The sequence below is a fragment of the Bison bison genome, unplaced genomic scaffold, assembly GCF_000754665.1.
Source record: "Bison bison bison isolate TAMUID 2011002044 unplaced genomic scaffold, Bison_UMD1.0 scf7180017864347, whole genome shotgun sequence".
Lineage (NCBI taxonomy): Eukaryota > Metazoa > Chordata > Mammalia > Artiodactyla > Bovidae > Bison > Bison bison.
The window spans coordinates 8849275-8858789 of record NW_011494919.1 but is presented as its reverse complement, the minus strand read 5'-3'; positions in this window follow the sequence as shown (position 1 = coordinate 8858789).

Sequence of the window (9515 nt, the reverse complement as noted above, 5' to 3'; positions counted from 1 at the left end):
TCCATCACCTCCACTAGCTTTGTTCGTAGTGATGCTTTCTAAGGCCCACTTGACTTCACATTCCAGGATGGCTGGCTCTAGGTCAGTGATCACACTATCGTGATTATCTGGGTCGTGAAGATCTTTTTTGTACAGTTCTTCTGTGTATTCTTGCCATCTCTTCTTACTATCTTCTGCTTCTGTTAGGTCCATACCATTTCTGTCCTTTATCGAGCTCATCTTTGCATGAAATGTTCCTTTGGTATCTCTGATTTTCTTGAAGATATCCCTAGTCTTTCCCATTCTGTTGTTTCTCTCTATTTCTTTGCATTGATGGCTGAGGAAGGCTTTCTCATCTCATCTTGCTATTCTTTGGAACTCTGCATTCAGATGTTTATATCTTTCCTTTTCTCCTTTACTTTTTGCTTCTCATCTTTTCACAGCTATTTGTAAGGCCTCCTCAGACAGCCATTTTGCTTTTTTGCATTTCTTTTCTATGGGGATGGTCTTGATCCCTGTCTCCTGTATAATGTCACGAACCTCATTCCATAGTTCATCAGGCACTCTGTCTATCAGATCTAGGCCCTTAAATCTATTTCTCACTTCCACTGTATAATCATAAGGGGTTTGATTTAGGTCATACCTGAATGGTCTAGTGGTTTTCCCTACTTTCTTCAATTTCAGTCTGAATTTGGCAATAGGAGTTCATGGTCTGAGCCATAGTCAGCTCCTGGTGGATGTGACTGGTGATAGAAGCACGGTCCAATGCTCTAAAGAGTAATATTACATAGGAACCTGGAGTGTCAGGTCCATGAATCAAGGCAAATTGGAAGTGGTCAAACAGGAGATGGCAAGAGTGAATGTCGACATTCTAGCAATCAGAGAACTGAAATGGACTGGAATGGGTGAATTTAACTCAGATGACCATTATATCTACTACTGCAGGCAGGAATCCCTCAGAAGAAATGGAGTGGCCATCATGGTCAACAAAAGAGTCCGAAATGCAGTACTTGGATGCAATCTCAAAAACGACAGAATGATCTCTGTTCGTTTCCAAGGCAAACCATTCAATATCACAGTAATCCAAGTCTATGCCCCAACCAGTAATGCTGAAGAAGCTGAAGTTGAATGGTTCCATGAAGACCTACAAGACCTTTTAGAACTAACACCCAAAAAAGATGTCCTTTTCATTATAGGGGACTGGAATACAAAAGTAGGAAGTCAAGAAACTCCTGGAGTAACAGGCAAATTTGGCCTTGGAATATGGAATGAAGCAGGGCAAAGACTGATAGAGTTTTGCCAAGAAAATGCACTGGTCATAACAAACACCCTCTTCCAACAACACAAGAGAAGACTCTACACATGGTAGAGGCAAAGGGCCTCTGAAAACTGTAAATTACTGTGTCTTAGTTATCTTGGTGACCATTATTTTTCTTTCTTTTCACTGTTCACAAAATATTTTTAAATGATTACCTATGTGAAATTTCTGGTCAAAACCCAGATGCACACCTAGAATTTTTATCAGATTCCTTAAATGGAGTTTTTTATCATAAAGAATTAATTCTGGAGATAATGATGAAAACACAGTGCCTAGAATTAAGAGTAAGGTATTAAGCACTTCAAAATTTAAGAAGATAGATATTAAATGTTCTTACCTCACTGAAATAAAATAATAAAAAAAGTAAAGGGACACAAGGAAACTTTTGGAGGTGATGGGTATGTTTATTACCCTTTTTGATTTGCAGTGATGATAGCATGAGTATACTCATATGTTCAAACTCATTAAACTGTATATATTGATTATACTTTAATAAAGATGGATAATAAGACATGTTAGAGGTGTGTAAAAGCCAAGTATGAAACCGATAAGAAAGCTTGTAAAGCAGATATTCCTTTTATAATGTTTTGTCATTCAACTGCTTAGTTGTTTCCAGCTCTTTGCGACCCCAAGGACTGCAGCATGCCAGGGTTCCCTGTCCATCACCAACTCCCAGAGCTTGCTCAAACTCAGTCCAGTGAGTTGGTGATGCCATCCAACCGTGTTATCCTCTGTCGTCTCCTTCTCCTCCTGCCCTCACTCTCTCCCAGCATCTTTCCCAATCTTTCCCAACTTTTCCAAGTGTTGGCTCTTTGCATCAGGTGGCCAAGGTATTGGAGCTTCACCTTCAGCATCAGTCCTTCCAATGAATATTTAGAATTGATTTCCTTTAGGATTGACTGGTTTGATCTCCTTGCAGTCCATGGGATTTTTCATGAGTAATTTTTAATGAATACTCTCCAACAAATGTAAGTGCAAACTAACTAGAATTCACATTGCATAGTTCCATTCTTCTCTCACATTCAGCTTATATTATAGGGCATGTCCTATCTCCCACTATAAACTGTAAACTATTTGAATGTATGTCTATATGTACATATTACACACACACACACACACAACACACGCATATATATATATATATGCGTGTGTTGTGTGTGTGTATATCCGCAGGGGTTCTCAAGTGGATCAGTGGTAAAGAATCTGCCTGCAATGCAGCAGATGCAGGATTCGATCTCTGGCTTGTGAAGATCCCCTGAAAAGGAAATGTCAATCCACTCCAGTGTTCATGCCTGGGAAATCCCATGGACAGAGGAGCCTGGCAGGCTACAGTCCATGGGGTAATAAAAGAGTAGGGCACAACACAGTGGCTAAACAACAATCAATGCATATCTGCATATATATTGTGGGATACATATAAACCTCAAATCCCTGTGCTCAAAATAATATCACAATTTAGACATGGATGGCAATAGCAAGATCTCTTTACTAACAATTCCTTGAAAGTTATAGTTTCACATAGGTACATATTATCTTATACACATGCTGCTTCACCCTAAAGATTAACCATTGCATAGACATCTGACGCCAACAGGAAACTAAGAGTAAAGCATTAGAACCAGAGCAGAATAAAAGGAGAATCACAAAGCAATATACTGATAAAGGCCATCCTAGAATGTTAAGGTAAAGAGTGAGCCTGGAAAGTATGTCCACTTAAGTCCTTTAACTCTGATTTCACACTAATCAAACCTCCTTCTAATTACTACATATCTTCCCCAGGTGTTCCCTATGAAAACAGGAATAAACAATAGATGCTCAAATTTTCAAATAAATAAATGACTGACAGTTATAGCTTAAAATTCATTCCCCTAATTCTATCTTTGCTACTCATTTGCCTACAAATTACAAATTTCCTTAATCAGAATTTTGTCACCTCACATTTCCTTTTAACATATAACATTGATGCCTGGTTTCTCACCTAGGCTATGCATACTTTGAAATCAATCTACGTTTTACACTTCTTCCTAGTAGGTTCACAGTAAATATTAATTAGTTAATTTCTCATTATAAACATAAGACCCAGTTTGTAATTCTATGTCAAAGAAGAAATAATAACGCTGCTAATTCATTTTTTTCTTTAGTGACTCATAATATAGAACCAATGTGTAATTTCTGAGCTTCATTCTGAGCTTCTCAATACATTGAGAACTATGTATTTAAGTTCAAAATCATAGTATCAATTAGACATACACGGAAATAATTTTTTTAAAACAAAAAGTAGAAAATACCAGGAAAGACATGCCTGTTCTAAGCTAATTGGTATAAAATGGAGTATTTCCAGTTAGATGGGTGTTTTCCACAGAATAATTTTTACCACTGATGCATTTGGAAAGATAGTACCTCACTAAAAAGACTAAAAATGTTGATTCCAGTTCAGGTTTCTAGAGCATTTCTACTTCTGACAGAAAAGTGTGCTTTGTCCCATAAAGCGCATAGAACTCAGTTTTCTCTGTGCCTTTCTCCCCTTCCCACATCCTTTTCTTCACTACTGTTATTTCCCTCCTGCTAATTTGCTTTTCATTTAAAATGTATAAATAAAAGTATCCACACATGCACAGGGTAAATCTCTAAACAATCTTCAGGTCAATCAAATACTACTCTATTTTCAGTACTTCTAAATGCTATTTATAGTTTTTTTTTTTTTTTTCCTTTCATACAGTCCATGAGAGTGTTAAGTAAATATTTGTTAAACAATGTAATATCTGTTCAATAAGTGCTATTGATAACTTACCGTGAACAATGTTGGATTCGTGATCTCCGAAGAAGAAGATTTAGCTTCCAGACCAGGGACCACGTTTAATCACTCAAGAGCTTTTGTGTAGCAGAGTTTTATTAAAGTAAGAAAAAGGACAGAGAAAGAAGCTTCTCACATAGACATCAGAAGGGGGATGGAGAGTGCCCCCCTTGCTAGTCTTTACAAGGGAGTTATATACTTTATAATTAGTTATTACAATAAATCGAAAGAATGTCTCAAGTTTGTGAAAATTTTACCAGACCCACTCCCACAATTTACATTTTAGGATAGCATGATTAGAACTTAACAATAGAAAGATCCTACCAAACCCACCCCTATAATACATATTTTAAAATATCAGGATTAGTCAGAAGGTTTTCAGGAAGGAGAAACTGTCCTCAAGCAGGATACACTGTTGTTATATAATCCCTAGTACAGAGTGTAAACTGAGTTGTTTGTTGTGTAATCATCAGTTCTGGGCTTAAAGAAAAAAAGGCTTTATGTGACTAAGACTAAGGAATGTAGAGGGGGAGAAAGGGGTTTGTCCTTTCCTCCTGCTTGAGAATTCCAGACCCCTATCTCCTCCTCCTCGAGAACTCCTGACCCCTTTCTCCTCCTCGAGGACCCTGGACATTTTATCAGTTTGCCTAAGAATTGACTCTCTCACCATGGATAAAGGTACTAAAATGTTTATTGTTGTGGTTGTTGTTGTTTAGGTGCTAAGTCATGTCTGACTCATTGCAATCCCATGGGCTGCAGCATGTCAGGACTTCCTGTCCTGCACTGTCTTTCAGAGTTTGCTCAAACTCATGTCCATTGAGTCAGTGATGCCATCTAACCATCCAACCATCTCATCCTCTGTCGCCCAGTTCTCCTGCCTTCAGTCTTGCCCAGCATAAGAGTGTTTTCCAGAGTTGGCTCTTCCCATCAGGTGGCCATTGTATTGGAGCTTCAGCTTCAGCATTAGTCCTAATGAATATTCAGGGTTGATTTCTTTTAGGACTGACTGGTTTGATCTCCTTGCAGTTCAAGGGACTCTCAAGTCTTTTCCATCAACACAATTCAAAAGAATCAGTTCTTCAATGTTCAGCCTTCTTTATGGTTCAACTCACACATCCATACATGACTACTGGAAAAACCATAGCTTTGACTATATGGACTTTTGTTGGCAGAGTGATGTCTCTGCTTTTTAATATGCTGTCTAAGCTTATCATAGCTTTCCTTCCAAGGAGCAGGTGTCTTTTAATTTCATGGCTGCAGTCACTATCTGCAGTGATTTTGGAGCCCAAGAAAATAAAATCTGTTACTGTTTCCACTTTTCCCCTTAGTTATCAAAGATACATTTCTATTTAGCTTTAGTATTTTAAACTTTTTAAAAGATTTAAGTCCTTTTGTAGACCCTCTTCTGACCCTACATTGAAATTAGTTACCAGCACAAGCTATTACATTTATCCATTTAAATACACTTTGAAATATATTTTAAGGTATCGGATACTCTAAACAGGTCATTAGCATACAAAAAAATAGAAAAAATGCAGGTTGCATATGAACAATTGCAATTTACTCAGAACTACTAGGAAAAGAGTGTGCATTTCTCTTGTTCTCAATTACAGATATATTTACATCTTTTGAGGTTTTACTAGGTGGTTCCTAAGATCCCTGAAGGTCTGTTACTGTGATATATGTGTATTGGTAAAGAATAAATGAATGGCATACATTCATTTATTTAATAATCTAGCTACTGTGATTTAGAAAAAGTGATGATAAAGTGAATGATTTGATGAAAAGAATACTATCTTTGTCTCTGAGTTCCTTCTTTGGGACTGAGGAGCTACACTCTGGATTTTGCACAAACTCATAGTTTGCATAGAACAGTACCTTATTTTAATATGAGGCTGAATGTTTTGCTGCCCTCACCAGGACACCACAGTGTATGCAACTCTTAACTGCATTGAGCAGACTTTTGAATATTTGTCTAGCAGTATTCATATACTTCTATGCATGTACATATGAAATCCTACTGGAACCATTATACTTCTACTATTTTTTATTCATTCATTGATTCATTCTTCAAAGCAAGGCATCAAAAACGTCAAGCAAAGCCAACAGAAAGCTAGCAGTAATTACCAATAATACAAGCATGCTGATAAGGGACACTTTTACTTCATACCAAGTTTTGATTGTAAGGATTAAAAGAATATGCTTATTTTGTGCAACCTAATAAAATGATGTGTCATGTACAATTAAATTAGAACCTACATTTATTTCAAAAGCAAAACAATAATAATGGGTCTATAATTTATATTATTATTTAAATCCAAGAACATATCCCCTTGTCAAGTGAAAAAATACCCATTTGGCAGCAGAAGCATGTATCTTATCAAAGCCCGGAAGAAGGGTTGAGGGACTCAACAGAAACCTACTGGGAGTACACACTTCTCTGGACCTTCCAATGAAATGTGATATACATTATTATCTACAAACTTTTCCTCAAAGGGCTTGACTTTTTTGGTCTTTCAGATGAATAGTCACTGATATTTGCATACATTTTTACATTGCATTTCTTCTTTATGTGGAAAATATACTGCTTTTAGAGCCACTTAATATTTATGTTAGCCTTATTATTTTAGAAAGATCTATTCTGTGGGTTATCATTAGCAGTAGAATTCTTGAAGAAAAACATTTTAAGACCTTGAAGACATTAAGTTAACTGAGATAAGTTAGACAGAGAAAAACAAATACCTTATGATCTCATGCATATGTAGAATCCAAAAGAGAATCTTATAGAAACAGAGAATAGAGTGGCTGTTAGCAGAGATCTTGGGCAGGGGAACTGGGGAGATACTGCTCAAAGGGTGTAAATTATAGTTAGAAGATGAGTAAGTTCTAATTGTAGTTAGAAGATGAATAGTGATAATAGTTAACAATACTGCATTACATATTTTAAAGTTGCTAAGAGACCACATCTTAAATGTTCCTACCACAAAAAAGAAAGGTTAATCATATGATATGTTATAGGTGTTAACTAACACTACAGTGCTAATCATATTGTAAGCATTGATTCAGCATGTTTTACAATTAAACTTACACAAGTATATCACAATACAAATGTAAGAAACAGGAAAAAAAAGATTTCAGATTTGTAAGGTGATGAAAAATGGACAATAACTCTTACACAATAGCGTGCTTTTATACTTTGATACATACAGATGGGTAAAATCAGAGATATTGCATGAATTCCATGGAAGAACTTTGGATGGTATATGACTTTCCACATTCTGAATTTTAAGAGATGGATAATGAAATTGCGTGTACTTGACCTGAGAGTTTGTTCTGTTTTTGTTCATATGAAAAACATAAATTTAAAAGCTGTTGAAACAGATTCAAGAATATTACACTTTATAAAATATGTGTAATGGAAGGAAATGACAACCCACTCCAGTATTCTTGCCTAGAAAACTCCACTGACAGAGGAGCCTGGCAGGCTACAGTCCTGGTTGCAGAAGAGTCAGACACAACGAGTGACTAAACCAAACCAATGGTTATGTGAGTGTTTATTTTTCATTTTAGTGTGTATCTATGTTTCTTTATTTCTGATTAATCCTCAAGAAAAACATGTCTTTTATTACTGTTTTCAAACAGCATTTTTTTCTTTATTGCCAACTTTAACCTTCTCTATTGCATCTACTTTCTCTGATTGATTAAATTCTCTCACGTTAACTAGTTGCTACCTTCTTTGAGATTTACTTAGTGCTCTGCTTTAGACTTAAGTTAGTCATTTCACTATTTTCATCTTTTTATTCTCATCTAATATTAATATTAAGTCCATTCTGCAATATATTCTTGTTCATTTTATTAATATAATTGTGTTTTCATTGCCTTCCATTTTTGTTATATGGAAGATCATTTGGAGATAGTTAGAAATGCCGGAGAAGGCAATGGCACCCTACTCCAGTACTTTTGCCTGGAAAATCCCATGGACAGAGGAGCCTGGTGGGCTGCAGTCCATGGGGTTGCTAGAGTCGGACACGACTGAGTGACTTCACTTTGACTTTTCACTTTCATGCATTGGAGAAGGAAATGGCAACCCACTCTAGTGTTCTTGCCTGGAGAATCCCAAGGACAGGGGAGCCTGGTAGGCTGCTGTCTATGGGGTCGCACAGAGTCGGACACAACTGAAGCAACTTAGCAGCAGCAGCAGCAGAAATGCATTTAAAATTTTTCACTCACAGCTTGTATTTTGATAGTGATTTGTAACTTAAATTGCTTTATGGTTCAAGCATTTGACTAGTCTCACAATCATATTTTAAAGTTGTTAAACTTATGTCAAAGTCTTGTACATGATTGTAATAGATATTATCTGTGTCTTTTAAGAAGAATGTGTTTTCTCTAAATTTTGGATGTTGCATACTGTTGTAGAGGTGTATCTATAATTTTGTGTATTTGAATATACAAATATTGATGTAGCATTATAATGCCTTAGAAATATGATGATGGATTTTTTCCAAATCTTATCAAAATTAGATTACTTTTGTTCATATATTTATGTTTATCAGTTATCAATCTATTTTTATATTAAAATAATAATTTTCTTTGTGGATATTTGATTGGTATATATTTGTTTTATCTTTTATTGTCACCTTTTTCTTTTCTTATATATTAATTATGGCTTTAGGAAATAAGACACAGCAGCCAACTTTTACATCTTAACTGGCAAACTACTGTTTTTATTCATCATCAATCCTAATATATTCAAATTTATTTCTATCTACATATTTGACTTTTCCACTTCCCTTTTAGCATCAATTTATAAAATACAATTGAGCATCAATTCTTCAGTGCTCAGCTTTCTTTATGGTCCAACTCTCACATCCATACATGACTACAGGAAAAGCCATCATCACTCAAATGTAACTTTCATAAATTTCTATGCAAACCCTTTGGAAAAGAGTTTAGAACCAACTCTGTATCTTTTGTCATTCACTTCTTTGAGTACTTGCCAAACTTATGCAGCCAAGACACTTGTCTATTAGTTTTTATTTTCTTTGCTGTCTTGTACAGAGCTCATGTTTAGTTACACATCAGATCTCATTTATTGATTTTCCCTTATTTTATCCTTTTGTTCTATATCTGTGATAAATCTTAACTTTTATAAGCCATCAGATATTTTTTATTTAATTTTAGAAATAACACTTTTAATCTTCAGCAGTTACTATTTCCTAATTGGTATTTTACATCTTTCTTGTATTATGAATGCAATATTTAACTGAAATATAATTATTCTAAAATTTTCTTCTTTTCCTCAATCTATTTCCTATAGAGCAATGATTCTCAACTGGAGATGATTCAATCCCCATAGAACACTGGCAATGCTTGAAGTCACTTTCGGTTATCACGATTAAGACAAAGAGCTATTGCCTCACA